We start from the raw sequence: 19,287 nt of genomic DNA, 5'->3' as shown, positions 1-19,287 counted from the left end.
TATGACTCCACCACCACCTACCCTTGCTGCCCCCAGCTGACATTCACCATATACTTCCTCCCGCTGCTGACAAGATGTGCCTGGCCGAGGCAGCTGCTGGTCCTTCACGAGGCTATAAGAGGCCTCCATGCAGCCTCCATGATGGGGCCAGTGGGGGGCGGCAGGGGTAGGCAACGGCAGAGTGCAGGGCAGCTAAAAAGGGCAGAAATGGGATATAGGTAGGTAGGTGGGTGGGGGGAACTGAAGCAGAGGCAAGCGTGGCAGGGCAGAAGAAGCATGAGATCCTCACCCAACAATGGCATGGTCCTTGCCTAACAACCGCAACCGGGACTACCAGAACTGCTGTCACTAAGTGGTGCAGTCACGTGATGTTTTGCCTAACAACTGCTTCATTTAGTGATGGAAATTCCAGTCCCAGTTAGGGTCAGTAAGCAAGGACTGTAGCCTAGTTTCTGCAGGTGACCCTTTCTCCAAGTTTTTTGTGCATTCCCTAGACCTCCTCTAAAAGTTGCCATTAAAGAGTAGTTTTTAATGACAGTAGGACACATTATTGAATATCTGAGGAGTAATAATGTTAAGTGTAATTAATTAAGTTTAATTGTGGAGTATAGCCTTGGTATGTCACTCAAAAGCTAAATGTGGCTCTTGGACTGAGAAAAATTGCACATCCCTGATTTATATCTTGTTTTTTGTTTTAATCTCTTGCAGAAAGGAAAACAGTTTGCAGACAAAGAAAAACATATCAAAGTTTTAACTGGTTGTTCCAGCAATGAATGAACAGTGCAATCCAATTAACTAATACATATATGTAATTCTATTAGGACAATTGATAAGACAAAAATGTCTAAATAAGAAATTAAGACAATATCAGGAGCAATAGCAATGTTTATAGCAATACTGGCTCTCATCTTGTCACCAGACCATGAATAAGACAGCTTTCAGATATCATCAGTTATGCCAGCATAACGGTAACATTGTCTTCATTATTCTGACACTATCTAAGGAAAGCCTCACAGTGCGTAAATGTATTATGTTTCAAATACCAATTGCCTTGAAGGCACAGTTAGGTGACCAATAATCGGTGTGATCAAAGGTGTGTTTTGGGAGGGCATGGGTATGCCACCTCCCTTCTGGTCACTAGCCAGCCTCCACCACAGTCATTTCTCTCTCTGTGTTCACCCTGTTCAATAGCGCTTGTTTCCTGAGTTCTCTTTACATCAATTGCCTCCTCCTCTCTCTGTTTTTGATGCCAGCCTGTCTTTAGGCTTCCAACTAATTAGGGAGATGAAAGCTGACCTCCCCTTTTTCATCTGGAGAGAAAGAGGGTGTATATTTGTGCTATGCACTTTCCCAATATTCTGAAATGTATCTTTATCCTCAGAGGCAATAGACTGCTTTTCCTCATGGCACAGTCCAAAAAAGCTGAACTGGTTTTTGTTGCTTATTTGCCAGTTTCCTTATAGTTTCAATCATCTCCCCGCACCCCCCAATAAGAGAGTAGTAGCTCAGCAGCTAATCAGTTTCAGTTCAGCCCTCTACAAGACAGACCTAGTTTCACAATCATGGCAGGGTCTGCTTTCCTCTCCTCTGGGGCTATTTCTGTCCTAATGTTTTCCCATGACTTTCTTTAGTTCACGTTACTTTAACTTCTTGATGCAGGGAACCATGGTAGGTAGAATAATAATTCTAGCTATTATTTAGCTAGAATAAAGCCAGCAAGTAGTGCCTGTGGCCTTATATTTGTTTAAAGTTTTTACATACCATTTGTATGCACAGCATCTCTGATGATATTTATTTTATTTATTTAAGCAATCTGTGCAGCCACCCATTTCGACAACTCTGGCTGGCAAACCATAATAAAAATAAAACATACATATACAAAAATTAAAACACACAGCAGCCCAGAAAACCAACAACCATCCACATAGCTAGGAGATGGGTCCTTTCACACACTCGGGGTCCCAGGTCGGAGCACAGAGACAGGTCTTTAGGGCCTTATGAAAGGCAGCAGGGTTGGGGGTCAACCTAAACTCTGGAGGGAGAATGTTCCAGAGGGAAGGTGCTGTGGCAGAAAAGGCTCATCTTCTGGGCCCCACCAGCCTACATTCCTTAGCTGAGAGGACCCAGAGTGTGCCCATCCTGCCGGACCAGATCAGATGGGTAGAAACAACAGGGGAAAGATGGTCCCTTAAGTAACCCAGCCCCAAGCCATGAAGCTCTTTGAATTGCACCTGGAAGCACACTGGCAGCCAGTGCAGCTACAAAGTAGTGGTGTTACATGTGCTGGATAACCAGTGCCGTTAATTACCTGTGCCACTGCATTCTGCACCAGTTGAAGCTTCCAATTGCTCTTTAAGGGCAGCCCCATGTAGACCATGTTTCAGTAGTCCAAATAGGGGGTCATGACCATGAGTAGGGCCTCCTGGTCCAGGAATGGACACAAATTACTCAAAGGTGTGCAAAAGGCCCTTATAGCTGCCATAGCCACCTGCTCTTCAAGCAGGAGCCACACGTCCAGGACAACCCACAGATTGTGCAACAGATCTATCTGAGGCAGTGCCACAATAGCAACGACAATATAAAAGTACATTAAGATAAAGTGACATTAAAATAATCTGACCAATTATCATAGCAACACGACAGCAACACTGTAAATTCTAAATAACCACAATTAATAAAACATGTTTCTGTCATGTAAGTAAATTGTAATGAAGTTGGCATACATTTTTATGGATTAGTTCCAAAACTTTATATCTAGTCTATTTAAATTGATTGCCAACAACAGTTACATGGCAAAAGCCATGTCCATCACATAGCATTTTTGCTGCTACATTTTATTGTACTGTAATTATACAAACTTCAGACCACACACAAAGTCCCCCATACAGAGCTTTATAGATATTAGTTCACTATTGCATGGCTCACTATGACTAAGTGTTCTTGCCCAGGAATATCTGCGAGTTACAGTGATGGTTTCATGAACATGATCTTCAGCAAAGAGTAAGCCCACCCAGAACAGGCAAACTATATATTTTCTGGACACAGGATTTGATCAGGTATTGGCTACCATCCAGGCCATCACTACATCCAGATATTGGCCTGCTTCTCCATTTTGGAGAGATAGTAGGATCATTCTGGAAGTTTGTTCTATTAATGCTGGGACATTTTATTGTACCATATCCTTATAAAATATATGGCTTTTTTAAAATGGCATTTTAGAATTGTTAGCATGGGGAGATTAGTGATTTAGTTTTCTTGCTGCTGTCAGTAACCACCTAGATAGACAATAAATATTGCTGCATATGCTCTGGGTTGGTCACTAGATAGGATTGTTCCTAGCTCATGTATATGTAAGAAGTTAAATTATCCAACCATATTTTTCAATTAATTAATTGAATCCTGTTATTGAAACAATGGAAGATCTTTAAACAATTGTCCTGTTTCTACACGTTACTTCTTCAAATGTATGATAGATTTGGGTGACTCTGAGATTTACACTGACATGAAACAAAAACTAATTTCTTTCCTGCTTCTTTGCCCTTTGGGACTTTTTCCCTGAGATAGAAAAATTATATACAGTAGATATTTAAATTTATCTTCTCGAGAGATAAGTATATACAATGTAGACTTCAAAGCCAATTAAAGCATGTATTCTGTTTGTTTTGTTTAGCAATTACTTATCTTTCAAGTGAACAGGTTATTCTGACACTCAAAAGAGATAATAATATTGTACTAGATATTATCTGATTAGTTAGTAAAAATGCTTGTTGCTTGTTACATAGTAGCCACATCCATATATCTCACCAAGTCAGAATTGGGAAGAATTCTGATTTAATATGAATTACCCAGATGTAGCTGAACAAAAGTCTGAAACCCTTTCCATTATTTGTTTACCATGATGTATGAACCTGGGATTCCAAGCAAGGGTCCTTAATTGAAATTAAATGTGAAAGAAATTCAGGACAATTACAAGGAAGTAGGTCTTTACACAATACACTGGCCTTTTTCACAGGTGGGAGAATATGCTGATTTCATATAGGTATTGTCCCCTTGTCTTGACATAGTAGGCTTCGCAAGTAATGTGGAAAGCTGACCTGACAAACGGTTCAACTCACCTCCCGCTCTAGAGGAAATGCTATGAAGGCTCTTTTGCAGCATTTTCTCTGGAGCTACATGGTTGATGGTTTCCCATTGATGGAAACTCCTGCCCTATCTAATCACCCCAATCTGAGTCTTCCCTCCTCTCCTTTAGCCAACAGGCCACAGTATGGGGCTGCAGAAAACTTGCCAGCATACCCCAATGGATGAAGCCAAAAATTCCCCACTTTTGTTGTATTTTTTGGAGGTTGGGGCTTTGAAGGAGCTTAAGAGTCTGCAAGGCTCAAAGCACCATTTTACCCCTTAGAACTCCTGAACACCCCTCCCAAAGCAGGCCATATCCTTACTTATTTTTGACAAGTGGCCACCACCCAAAGCTGAGTGCCCTCAAGGTAATAGAATTTGTGCACCCCTAATTCAATGTTGGACACGACTTAACGACTGAACAACAACAACAACAAATTCAATGTGTGTGTACGCATGAGAGAACATGAGAAAGAGAGGAGAGAGAATGTCTGCACCTGTACATATATGTATGTTTCAGTCCCATTTCTCTATTTCCACCTACATCTGGTATCCATGATAAAAATAGCACAAATTTTTAATACCATCAATCAATATTTAGTGGAGCAGGAACATGGAGGAGTGCAGCTTTTATCCATTTTTTAATGTAACTATTATGTAATCTCCTACAGCACTATTTGCCATTGTTGCATGCTTTGGAGTTTGGAAACAGGTCCTGCCAAGCACATGATCCAAGGTCACCCAAGATTTCATGGCCAGCCAAAGAAGTCTGTCTATCTATCATCTATCTATCAATACAGAGAGTTTGTAGACTCTCTTTGGGGGTGAGGCCAAAACTGTTCTTGAAGTTTGATTCTGGAGAATGTCAGAGTTCTGTCACTTCAAAAATGTATCAGTGCATCCTTGCTTGTTCCTACTGGAGATACCTTTTTAAAAAAAATTTAGTTCATTTCTACCTTGGCTTTCTATGGAGGTCAAGGTGGCATCCTGCAGAGATCTCACAACAAGAACTCTGTGAAGCTTGGTCTGAGAGTGATTGGTTCATAGCCATTCTAGGACCTTCCTGGTTGAGTAGAGACCTGGACCTAGCTTTCCTAGTCCAAATTCAGCACTTTAGCCACTACAATACACCTGGTGAAATTCCAATGTGAATGTGGAATTGTAGTTCATTCCTAGTTTATTAAAAGTTATTTCTGAAAGTTGATCAGTCATGTAATGAAACTAGGCTCCCTTTTGAACTACCCTCAGATTTCTGACATTTATTAAGCCCTATTATTTTTGTTGGGAGAACAAACAAACAAAAAAAGTCACTGAGCCATTCTGGAACTGTACAAATGTAAATGTAGAGATTTTAAACTCTGTGTTCAGCCAATATAAATACACGTTTGACCCTTCTACAGTTCATTTGTTTTAGGTTATAAAAGTGATCAGATAGTGGATTAATTAAACATTACTCTGAAAAGAATCTCAACCATCTTGGAACGCTTACCATATTTCCCCCGCCTCCCCCCCTTTTTTTTCAGCCTGAGATATTCCAATCACAATCAGCCTTGTTTTTCCCACAACACAAATTTAGGGAATTCTTTGGCACTGGCCTTTATTCTAGTTACCTGTAGGTGAGCTGCCCAGGAAGGAGACATTGGTAAGTATGTAGATATTGGGCTGCTGTTAAAACAAAACAGACAGAATAGCACCGTTTTCCAAAAATATACTAAGGGAGAAATAGAAATTGTAAGGAAAATATACTTCAGATAATGTGTGAATGATATATTCTTCATGTATTATCTGAACTTTATTTTAGAATATATAACAGGCACTGCCAATCAGTGATAATTTTCCTGCATTGAACTAGTTCAGGAGTAATGCTTGGGTAACAATATATTTGGCTGCTCAGCTGCGCCCCTTGCATGCAAACCACAAAGCAAAGCAACCCCCACCATAACAAAGAGTAGCATGTCAGAGATTAATCTGAACCCTTTTGCTGTTTAGAATTTAATTTTCTAGACTAGAGGGTTACAGTGCTAGAATAAAGTATTTGGCACTGTGCTAAATAGAACTCTGGTTGCTGCCAAGAAAATTCTTCCAGAAAACACTCAACTAAGCCAGTGTAGGTATATCTTATTTGACTGCAATGCCAGCAGGCAAAAAAAGCCTGGTGAAATGCTTCATTCGGGGACTATCAAAAGTAACATCTCAACATCCAAAAGAAGAACGAGCAAGAGGAATGAGTTCAGGATCATCCTTGTGGTCGATGGACCTGTGTTGGGCTAAACCCAGCAGCTGTTTCTCCCAACATCACCATGAGTTGTCCAATTGCCCAGAGCATTTATCATCCATAACAAGGCCTATATGTTCTCCCAATAGCAGGAAGCCAGCTCTTTATAGCTGAAAGTCAATATACCTCTTTTTTCATTTTAGTGAAGCCTGTCAAGCAGTGATTCCATTCATGCCATATTAAGATGCAAAATCATTTCCATTCTCCATTTATAGCACCTACATTTTTGTTTTACTTAACATAACTGACATAAAACAATACACTTTTAGCAGATGAAGATATTTCTCATTTCTGACTGTCAGTAATAGTATGAGACCATATAATTTAAGGATTACTCTCTAGCAAAACAAGTGTTAATACTTTTGATTTGATAAAGTTCTATTTTGTTTGTTTTCTTTGCAGAATCTAACCAAGACTGCAATTTCAGCAGTGATGGGAGCTTCTCAAATGGGCCTTTAGTTCTGCTCTGTGTACTGGTTTCAGGATCTGCTGAGGGTAATAAACATAAACTATTATCTTATTGTAATGTTGTTAAATGGACACATTAATGTGACATGTTACAAATTAATGCTTATATTTATAAAATAGTTGCACTCATCCTTCTTGTTCCAGTAATTAAAGCTTATTGGGATGTGGTGTTTATCTGGGTTCAGTTGTAACACCACTTCCCTTAATGGAAAGGGAGCCCATAAACAGCCATTGTGAAATAGCTGATCAGTCTGTGGGGCTCCCTATAGATAAGTGTTTCTCAACCTTGGCAACTTGAAGCTGTGTGGACTTCAATTCCCAGAACTGGATTGCTGTTAGGCAGACTATATGAACTTATGTTTTTTTCTTTAGGAATTGAGTCAGTGGTCTTATATAGTCTACAAAATTAGGGAAGAACTTTCTATAGAAATTAACAAAGCCCAGAAAATGCTGTACATCCTTCACATTTCTAATTGTTGCCATGAAAGCTTGGACTCTACTTTAGCAGGATCTATTTATATGCCTTCAGTAGAGATCCAGTAACCCAAACAGTCCAATTGTGGAAGATCAAACAAACATTTCTCTAATTTAGCAAATGGTTTCTGTTTAGAGAGTTTAAGACACTTTTGACATGGGTCTCATGCAGGGAAGGATCTTCGGAAAAGATCAGTATGCCAGTCAAATACACTACTACATACTGTAGTTGCCCCAAATATCAGAAAATACGTCATTCATTAATTTGGAGAAGACTGCTGGAAGCTAGCCAATCCATAGGGTATTGTGAGTCCAAATTTGCCGTACCTGGTGTAAAATGCTGCTATATATTCATCTCCCTCTTTCATTCTGATTAAACTGTAAGCACCTCTCAAGTCCAAATTCATGGAAATGTGTGCCTTTTGAAGGCAATCCAAGAGATCTGAAATAAGAGGTAATGCATAGTGGTCTCTAATGGTCACCTGAGAAATCTATAATGATTAACAGCCCTAAAAGAACAATCTTCTTTAGCAACAAAAAAAAAATAAAATTGGTACAGATGCTGGATATTTGGAGGAATGAATAAATCCTGTCTTCAAATTGTCATCCAGAAATTCCTTCAAGGTGGCTAACTCTTGAGTACACACAGTATTTTTCTGGTAAGGCAGGAGAATTAACCTGTTGAGCAGAAGTAGAGGAAAGGTGAGAGTGAAAGATTTGCAATTGGTGCTGTAGACCATGGTATCCTTTTGGGTTGGCTCCAGGAGTTGGGGGTGAGGAGCACAGTTTTGTGCTGGTTCACCTCCTTCCTCCGAGGCCAATCCCAATTGATGTTGATAGGGGGTGAGAGGTCCAGCCCACAGCCCCTGCTTTGTGGAGTGCTGCAGGGTTCAGTGCTCTTTCCGCTCCTTTTTAACATGAAGCTGCTGGGTGAAATCATCCATCACCATGGGATGATACTCAGTTGTACATCTCTGTCCCATGTGAATTAAATGATGCTGTGGATGTTCTTTCACGGTGCTTGGAAGCTGTGGGGGTCTGGATGGTGAACAACAGGCTTTAACTGAACCCTGGTAAGACGGAGTGGCTACAGGTTCAGGGCTCTTCCATATCTGGGGGCTTACTATATTTGGTTCTGGGTGGGGTTGCACTGCCCCAAATGGACCTGGTGCATACTCTCCTCCTGGATTCCTGACTCTTGCTCGAAGAGCAGGTGGCAGTCGTGGCTAGGAGGGCCTTCGCTCAACTCCATGTTGTGCACCAGTTGCGACCTTTCCTGGGCCGGGAAGCCCTTCTCTCAGTCACTCATGCCTTGGTCATCTCCCATATGGGAGCTGACCTATGTAGTGCTCCAACATGTGCTACATAAGGCTACCCTTGAAAAGTAGCCAGAAGCTGCAGCTGGTGCAGAATGCGGTGGCATGGGCAGTTATGGGTGCCTCTAGAGCTATGCATGTAACACATCTGCTGCGTGAGCTGCATTGGGTGCTGGTTTGCTTCTGGCTCCAATTCAAGGTGTTGGTTATGACCTTTAAAGGCCTTCATGGGGGGCTTCCTCCATGAGGAACTGTTTCATCCCGGTTATATCAACCCTTCCCACTTGGTGCGGCAGGAAGGGCATGTTAAGGACCCTGTCAGCTAGAGAATTTCAACTGGCTGGGTCTAGGAGGAGAGCCTTTTCTGCCACCCGCTCCTGCCCTGTGGAACATCTTGCCCCCTGCAGTGAGATTGAACCCTACTCTTTTGGCCTTCTGGAAGAGCACCAAGACCTGGCTCTGTCAACTGGCATGGGGACCCAATGGGGGGTTGCAGTACTGGGGGTGGGGATGCTCTCTCTGTCTTTTAGCTTTGTATATTTTTGTAAAGATTTTTATTGTTTTTTATCACTTTTTACTTGTAAGCCAGCTAGAGTCACTTATACAGTGAGATGGGCGGCATATAAATTTGATTAATAACAAAAATAAAATCTTGTCCTAAATGCTGTGCTAGTTTTATCATGGCATTTTGCAGATTTGTTGTTTATAAATTCACTTGTTGATATTGCAGTAATGCTGCAGCAAGGTGTTCTACAGGTAGTAGGGTCCCTGAGGGTCAGATGCCATCTCTACAATCCAAGGTAAGATTTTCTGCCTCTCTTAAAAGAGGTATGAGGCTTTCAAGATTGCAATCAGCCCTATGGAGCTAGGCCAAACCAGGAAACTGACTCCACAAATTTGACTGGAACTATACTTTATTGATATAGGCTATAGAAACAGAATCTTGAAAGCCTGACTACATTTTCCCTTCCCTCCCTCTTATACCCCAGCGAGTTAGATGGAGCCAGTCTGTGTTTCTTCCTAATGAGTTGCTTCTTGGGCTCGAAGCATGTTTGTGTATATGCTGTTGAAATAGTCTCTGCATAGTTTCTCCAAGGTCTGTAGCTCTCTACAGCAAGGCAGGGATAGTCTTCTATCAGAGTCTGTGAAGTCTCACTGACAATGAGAACAGACAGAGCTGGATTCATAGATCAGGATAAGGCCTGGTTTGTTTAACCATGGTTTGTTAAATAAGCCACAATTGGCTGCATTCATACATCCTGCTATGCCATAAAACATGATCTGATTTTCAAGCCACAACAATGAAGTTCATAGAACATGCTAATCCCAAACTAAATAAGTACAATTTTGGGCTTAGATCAATGTGTGAATCTAGCCAGTATAGAGTATAGATGGATTACTGCTCTAACTTAATATAAAATAGTTTCAAATGTATTTTATCTTTCCTGCAGAATACTCAACTGAAGAAAAATTGAAGTATACATTTTGCAAAAATTATGTGGAGATTGGAATCTTACAGGAGACCTGAAGCCGATGACATTCTGGCATGTGGACTGTCATTATCAAGGTTAATAGTTTCAATAGGACCTGTAGGTCCTCTGGAAAAGATATAGGTAGCTGTTTAGCATCATTTAAAAAAGGAAATGTTAATTGAGGAATATTACTTATAATTTAAATAGAAATGCAACACATTTCATCATAGTGAGGAAAACTATGATGTGTGTATTTCCTCAATCCATTGTTTAGGTGTTAACCGTCCACTGTGAAGCAGGAAACCACAGCTCCCTAGAAAGATAAAACACATTAATTAGATACATGTGCTTTTAATTATATCCATAATATTTATATATTGAAAGTCCTTTGAAAAGGGAATGATTTTCTAGGGAGCACAAAATATGCCTGGCTCAAGTACTTTAGAACCTTGAATTATATGTTAATTCAAAGAAAGTAAATTCATCCCAGATGAGACTGGCAGACCTGCAATGCAGGCAGTAGTGGGGCTCTTGGGTTTGTGGTGACAATCTTTATCTACTTTTTCCCCCAGGTTATTTTTCTGTTGGAGACATAGCTATACAAAGTAGGCATACTCCTCATAATTGGGCCATATTAGTGAAGGATGAGAATAATGGCCTTCTTGAATGTTCTAAAGGTTTTAGGTACTTAAATATAGAAGATATAACATATTGAACATTATTATTTTGTTTACTGATCCTAAAAATATAATAACTCTTCAAACCTACATCCCTGCCTACCTGAAAAGGATAGATCATGAAGCTTTTGTGAGCAGGTTATAACTGTTGCCTGAAAACCTGCTCTGGAGAATGCAAAAGAATATTGTTGGATATGGTGGAGGGGCTGTGGTTGCAGAAATGGAAAAGCACTTAAGATCCAAATGAATGTAACAGACAAAGACAGCAAAGAGGTACAGTATTCTCAGGCATAAAGAAGCGTATGGCGGGTTGAAGTGATTTCAGTTATTCACAGCGGCTAACTTGTATTCCAGCTCGTCACTTCTAATCCTGCCTTCTAGAGCAACAGATAATAAGGCTTCTATCTTCAGTGTGACAGCTTTTCATATATTAGAAAAACATCAGCATTTATTTTAGTTTTTTTTCATTAGTTTATTTGCAATAACTTTTCATGGCCAAGGTGAAGCATGGGCAGTTGTAATATTTCTGTATTTAAAATATCTTTCTCTGCTTTTATTTTAAGTGCAAATACAGTGGTACCTCTACTTACGAACTTAATCCGTTCCGTGACTCTGATCGCAAGTCGAGTTGGTCGCAAGTCGAAGTAAATTTTCCCATAAGGTTCAATGTAATTACCGTTAATCCGTTCCGGCGTCCGCAGACCACACGTCAGGAACGGAAAAACGGCCGCTGACCATGCGGGAGGGCGGAAAAAATGGCCGCGGACCACGTGTCAGGGGCGGAAAAACGGCCACGGACCACATGGAATGGGTGGAAAAATGGCTGCAGACCACGCGGAACGGGTGGAAAATGGCCGCGGACCACGTGGAACGGGTGGAAAATGGCTCATAAGTCGAGGCGAATTCGTAAGTAGAGGTAAATTTTTGGGGCCAGAGCTGATCGTATCTCGAAAATTTCGTAAGTAGGGGCGTTTGTAAGTAGAGGTACCACTGTAGAACCTTCGGAGTGTCTGCCCTTCTTTTTGCTTTATCTTGGCTTATCTGTGATTTCTTCTCCTCATTATGTATTTAGGCCTGTAGCATGTAGGCACTATTCCAATCAATAATAAACAGATATCTGTTTATAACTACACATAGAGATACACGTGGATGCTGGGAAGATATTGAGAGTACACAAAGTGAATCTATTTGGCTAATTTGGAACTTGTACCAGATACAGCCATTGAAATCTCAGAGCTAGTAAATTAACGCAAAGGAACAGAATTTACTTTTGTAAAATATTTTCAATAATGGAAACAGAAATAAAAAAGAAAGTGACAAAATGCTTTTACGGAGAAACTTCCATGTAAGTTTAGAAAATCAGTCCTAGAATCCTAACAAAAGTTTAGACGTCAGCACAAAACTCACAAATACTGTTACGGTAGATGCAGCCCATTGTTTCATTATTCACGTCAATAAGGACCCAATGGGAGCACTGGAATTTGGAATGGACAGTGAGGCACAAGTAAAAACAAAGAGTTTGAAAAAAGTGATAGAGTCTCCTTATAGACAATGTAAAATAAAATGTACTGTCAAAACCCATTAAACCAGCAAAATTTAGAATCTGCACCATTCAAAAGGCCTGAGGAGAGGATATTAATGCTTTTCTTAGAAGTACACTAATACAACTCCCACGGAATGGGGATTAAATGCAATTCTCAAGGAGTGCATTCCATATCTTGGGAATGGGCAGGAGAAGATCCTTTCCTCTCTGCAAGATAAATGAAGCTCTGAAAGTAGAGTTACATTTAAAAGGGGCTATTCCGTCAATGCTTGAAGTTCAACCCAGCACCCCTCAGATCATCCTCTTTATATGGGCTTTGAATGCTTTTTAATTTTTTTCTCTGAAATGTTTTATCAAGACATATCAAGATATCCATATCAGGAGATATCTCCCTCCCTATTAAACAAACCCTCTATTGTGCTTCTGACTGAGTGTCAAAGCACTGCCCTGGAAGCTACGGCATCAATATATAGCAAATGAAGTTTTCTCATCTTTGCTCTGATTTAAATCAACCAGTAGAGCCTCTTTCTATAATAGTCACACTTCTAAAAATTTGTTTATGTAAGATTATTGGATTTTATCCCCAGTCAAGTTGAACTTGTCTGGTTTGTGGCATAGATATTTTCCATCAACATTTTCTTTTAATTATGCCAGTTTATAATGGCTCTTTGGGTTGGACTCAGAGGCATCCATGGAGAAGGGAAGCAAAAGTCAAGAAAGTGGGTGTGACTGTGCAAAGTCCACTGTTAACTGCATATGGTGTATACTAAAAAAGGGGTGGGACTTTGACTGCATGGTTGCAGGGACAATCTTGACTTTTTTGATCACCCCTTGGCAGATACTTCTGGTTGGAATAATACTTTGTTATTGTTCAGTTGTTAAGTCGTGTCCGACTCTTCCTGACTCCATGAACCATATCGCGCCAGGCCTTCCTGTCCTTCACTGCCTCCCTGAGTTTGCTCAGTTTCATGCTCATTGCTTCAGTGATGCTATCTAACCATCTCATCCTCTGCCGTCCCCTTCTCCTTTTGCCTTCAATCTTTCCCAGCATTAGGGTCTTTTCCAAAGAGTCTTCTCTTTGCGTTAGGTGACCAAAGTATCTGAGCTTGAGCTTCATTATCAATCCTTCCAATGAGCAGTCAGGGTTGATTTCCTTTAAGATTGACTGATTTGACCTCCTAGCAGTCCAGGGGACTCTTAAGAGTCTTCTCCAGCACCACAGTTCAAAGGCAGCAATTCTTTGGCGCTCAGCCTTCTTGATGGTCCAGCTCTCACAGCCATACATTACTACTGGAAAACCATAGCTTTGATTATGCGGATCTTTGTCGGCAAGGTGATGTCTTTGCTTTTTAATATGCTGTTTGCCATAGCTTTCCTCCCAAGGAGCGAGCGTCTTTTAATTTCATGGCTGCAGTCTCCATCTGCGGTGATCTTGGCGCCCAAATAAATGAAGTCTGTTACTGCTTCCATTTCTACCCCTTCTATTTGCCAGGAATTAATGGGTCCAGATGCCATGATCTTAGTTTTTTTAATGTTGAGTTTCAAGCCAGCTTTTGCACTCTCCTCTTTCACCCTCATCAAGAGGCTCTTTAGTTCTTCTTCACTTTCTGCCATTAGGGTGTTATCGTCTGCATTTCTGAGGTTGTTAATGTTTCTCCCTGGAATCTTAATTCTAGCTTGTGATTCTTCCACCCTGGCATTTCTCATGATGTACTCTGCATATAAGTTAAATAAGCAGGGTGACAGTATACAGCCTTGTCATACTCCTTTCCCCATTTTGAACCAATTGGTTGTTCCATGACTGGTTCTAACTGTTGCTTCTTGGCCCTCATACAGTTTTCTCAGGAGACAGGTAAGGTGGTCTGGCATCCCCATCTCTTTAAGAATTTGCCACAGTTTGTTGTGATCCACACAATCGAAGACTTTTGCATAGTCAATGAAGCAGAAGTAGATGTTTTTCTGGAACTCTCATGCTTTCTCCATGATCCAGCGAATGTTGGCAATTTGATCTCTAGTTCCTCTGCCTCTTTGAAACCCAGCTTGTACATCCGGTAGTTCTCGGTTCACATACTGCTGAAGCCTAGCTTGTAGGATTTTGAGCAAACCTTGCTAGCATGTGAAATGAGTGCAATTGTGCGATAGTTTGAGCATTCTTTGGCATTGCCCTTCTTTGGAATTGTGGAATAATACTATTGAACTGTTATAAGAATCTAAAGATCTGACTTCAAATATTTCTTTCAGTATGTGGTGCCTTTGGACCACATACTGACAGAAATATTAAATATTAAAGCCCTTATATCACTCTTATTCCTTGGCCCACTGTAAGTTCTGGACCTGTCATCACTGATCCAAGTACATTTTGTAATGACAAACTTGATGGTAACCATGTTTACCCAGCAGATCCACACAAATATTGGGCACACAGTACTCATGAATTGCCCAGAAGGTCTAGTCTATAATGCTACTAAGGATATGCATGAATGGCCAAGTGATTTGATTGTGGATGAATTTTGTAAAGACAAATCTAATGGCAATTACAGTTACCCACCAGATCCACAGAAGTACTATGCTTGCTACAGTGGGAAGACACAACTCAAGAACTGTCCACAAGATCAGGTTTTTATGATTATTGAACGCCAATGTAGTTGGCCACGCAGATCTTTGTAAAAAGAAATATGGTAATCATTCTTACTTACAAGATTAACATAAAAATTGCATTTGCTTAATGGGTTCATGAGTTGTCCAAAAAGTCTGGTCTATAATGTGACCACTGACAACTGCATATGGCCAGGAGATATTCCTCTTAACAGTGTGGAATATAATAGCAACTAATTATCCTTATCCAGATATATGTAATATAAATGCTACAAATGTGTCAGAAAAAACATACATCATAAATTGTTAGTTGAAATGATAAAATTGCACTAAACCATTATTAAAATGCAGGAAAGCAGAGTGTTTTGTGGGTTTGGTACCAATACTACTACTCCAAGCAGATCTATGAACTTATTATAAGTATACTGAAACATCTGAAGAACAATATGGATTTTCCAAAGGATTTAAGTAGGGTCCACATCTTGAAAAGCACCAGAAATAAAAATACTTGAAAGAAATAAAGATTTTAGGCAGACAAATATATTAAATAACTTATCATCCACATAAATGCCACAAATACATTGGACACACCTATACAGTGAGAGATTCTGAAATGCTCCAGTAATCTACTCTGCAAGGCCTTCTGTACTTATTGCTAATACTGATGAATCTTCAAAGTGGAAAAGCATAATTAACTCTTTTATATCTGTTGATCACTTCATCTTTAAATGAAGCAATGACATGTATCCTTTAATCTTGGTACCACGATGTTGTTCTTTGTTTGGAAGTAAAGAAAAGCAATCACTGTGTAGGCTTTGTACCAGCTATGATGATTAGACTCTTTTCTCTCTCCGTATTTCAAAGCAGTCTCAAGAAGGTTACATAAGTACATTTACTGCAGAGAATTAGGAAGCCACACACACAAGAAATTCTCCAGCAAGACCTTGAATTCTGGCTCTCTTCTCCCATCTTTTCAACTCAACAGTCATATGGCTACTGGTTTCTTGGTCCTGAAAATTCCTGCCATCTTTCCCTTGTTTATAAAACAACTTTCTCTGATATAATATGCACTTCTCCAATTTCCAACCCTTATAACCAATTGTAAAATTTGTCCATACCTATAAGTATTGAAAATCACTTATGTAATATTTAAAATAGAAGTGACAATTGGAACAAATAATCCAAAGTTATGTGTGTGTATTTACAAAACTCTCACCTTCCCCCAAATAAAAAACCCTATTATATCATGTCTCCTACAGCCTTATTAGGTCTCACATTTCTACTTGGACAGAAATGGAGAACCCATCTTCTTCTTGTCATCCCAAATTACTGGCTATCAAGGAAGGGTTCAAAGACTTTCAGATCATTTGAAGAACTATTCTTTCATTTACAACATACTACAGGTAATCCTTGTTTAGCAACTGCCTTGTTTAGCAACCTTTTGCAGTTACAATGGTGATGAAGAGGTAACTTTACCATCAATCCTTGCATTTACAATATTTGTAGGTCTGTAAAACAAAGGAAAGCTTAAATAAGATCATAAGCACAGTTGCAGTTTCATTTAGTGTAATGGTATGTGGGAATGACCTTGGGAAACAGGGCAATGAGATGCAGACAAGGGATTGGTCAGATAAAAGGCAGCTTAGCCTGCAGCAGGAATGTGGGAGGAGCAAGAGGCTCAGAAGACACCCTCCCTAGTTTCTTGGACTGTAAAGGAGACAGGGCAGGGAAGGGGAGAGATATACTTTCAGACTTGTAAGATTCTGTTAATGTAACAATACAATAAAGTAGAATTAGCTCATCTGTTCATGTTTCCTGTCTACTCAACCTCATAAGGCTGACACTTAGTGACTGCTTTGCTTAATGACTGAGTTGCTGGTACCAATTGTGGACACTAAATGAGGACTATCTGTAGCACATATCATAGCCTCTTTTCCTCATTGAAGGGAGCTCAACTCAGAAATTACCTGGATTTAAGTCTCTTTCTGAGACAGACTAGTGGCCTTCGGATTGGTTGCCACTGGCCATAGTCAGAGTCACAACCCCAACCCATCTAGAGAGAGCAGTTTAGAGAAAATTTTCCTGATTGGGGCAACTGTCAATCTTTCACATAAAACAGCAAATTCATTTGGTTTTCAGGACAATGCAGTATTTTCTTGGGTGCAGGTGCAGGAGTTAGCAAGTCAGAGGTAAATTCATCCTTCAAGCACTGTTCTATATATTAGACCTCTCTAACCTGGAGCCCCCCAGATATGTGCATCTATAATTCTCAGAATTCCTAGCCAAGATCACCAATCAGATTTCTGAGAATTGCAGTGCAACCTATTGGAGGATACCAGATTGGGGAAAGCTGCTGTTCACCAGAGATTAAGCCAGATCTTTACAAGCAACCTTAAAGAGGAGCTGAACTTTACAGATGAAGACCCTCCATCCCAGACTATGCTTTGGCCTCTTGTGCATTAGACACAGAGCCTGTTCTTTTCAAATTTCTCTCAGATGGGATGCTCCAAAGTCAAGACTCAGTGTCTTCTTAGCTTTCCCAGAATCAAATCCCTTGAAGGCTTGAAGGCATGAAGAAGGTACTGGGATCTTTCTACCTGACATAAACGGTAGGTACTCCCACATCATGTATCTCCCATCTTTGGCTGATGGTGTTCTTAGTGATGCCCTAGTCCAAAGCTTTGCTTCTGCATGGTGACACAGTGCTCCCAGTCATGGCTGAGATATCTGTGGAAAATATACATCTTACCACAGATTTCATTTTACCATCCCAAGATACTGTACTTTGTGAGACACTAGCATTTATTTTTTGGAACATGCTTTCACACATGGTACTCATATATAAAACACAGGAATAGGATAAAATGTGATCTCAAGAATCCAAGTAACAAAGTTTTGTAGTTCAAACTATAATACCTACAGTACCCAGCACACTGTTCATTCCCAGCAACAACAAGAAGCACTAAAAATAATCTAATAATTAAAAGCCTGGTGAAAGAGGCAAATCTTCAATGATTTTGTAAACAGTGAGAAAGTGCGGGCCAGCACAACCACAGGGAGGATGTTCCATGGCCTGGGAGCAAGACAGGCTCTCTCCTACATGCCATAAAGGCAGGTCGCTGGCATGTACCTCTCTTCACATCTTAACCAAATGGGTATTTTAAATTTGCAAGAAGTAACAGAATAGTTTAAAAGATAAAAAGAAAAGAGGGCCAAAGTCCATAAAATAGAGTGTTTCAAACATGTGGGCCAACATGCAAGACATGGGGGGAAGGAAAGAAGCATAAAGGAAACCCCTCTTTTTTGGTGCCTCAGAAATCATATCTTCACATCAGGGAACAGCAAAAGTGAGAATTTGGGAACAGAGGAAGTGCAGAACAGACACAAGAGGGAGAGGAAAAGCTAATGGGAGGGGGAAACTAAAAAGCTGGAGAGTGAAACCCGGCATGTGCTCATGCAGATGGGTGGAAAGAGCAACGGCGAACACTGTTCAGGGAGAGGGCAAGGCAGGTGCTACGGGCTTGGGAACGCATTGGCATCCACAGTGGGGGTGGGCCTCCAGGGCTGATGGGCAATATGGAAAAAAAGAGGGAAGAAGGAGAAACAGAGAGAAGGTGGATTTAAAGGCAGCAACAAATGAAATTACAAAGCTATAACCTTGAAGTGGGATTACAGGACAGAGCAGAAGGCATATGGAGAGTGCCCAAACAATTGCGGATGATGAACAGATGGCTGCTTTGCACAATTTTGCGCTTTGACCTGGGTGGCTGGGCCACAACATCACTGACTGCTCCACCTGAAGCATCAAAGGATCCTGGAGCAGCCTCGTGCTCCAGACTTTCAGGAAAAAAAAATCCCATCTCTTGTGCACTGACTTGTATAAAAGGGAAGCTTTGGTCTGGATGCAATTATGATAAAACAAGAGATTTTCTAGCGGTGGGGTATAAATTCCATGGTGATTCAATGATTATTTGGGGGTGCAAACCTCCTTCATTCACAGGCACCAGCTTTTGAGGAATACGTACCTAGGGGACCTTGATTAAGAAACATTTGGCTCCAGGCAGCCCTGAATGGAGCAACAATTAGGAACAACGCTGTGATGGCTGAGCTGCCAAATTCTGTCCTCGGAGCTTTCCTGGACTGGTCCTTTAGAAACATTTCAGATGTTGAAAGTCTAAACAGTTTTCCAACTTAGAATCAGTTTTAAATTAGTTGCTACCTCTTGCCAGGTTCTTGTTATGACTTAATGTCATTTGGTGCCCCGAAGTTTTTCTCTTGCATACCATTAAGTTTGGTTATGATCCTTCAGTTTTTAATTGTTGACAGAAAGTTGTTCAGAGAACTT

The 19,287-nt window shown here is 40.5% G+C and overlaps 1 pseudogene; it reads left to right on the top strand.

The window, feature by feature from the left end:
* Positions 1 to 74: 74 nt before the first annotated feature.
* LOC148214247 (uncharacterized) lies at positions 75 to 15,014 on the top strand (annotated as a pseudogene).
* The last annotated feature ends 4,273 nt before the right edge of the window (positions 15,015 to 19,287 follow it).

Source organism: Python bivittatus, unplaced genomic scaffold, assembly GCF_059951505.1.
Source record: "Python bivittatus isolate LINGU-HERP-01145 unplaced genomic scaffold, Pbiv_v1 ctg000700_np1212, whole genome shotgun sequence".
Taxonomy (NCBI): domain Eukaryota; kingdom Metazoa; phylum Chordata; class Lepidosauria; order Squamata; family Pythonidae; genus Python; species Python bivittatus.
This window is presented reverse-complemented; position numbering and strand designations above follow the sequence as displayed.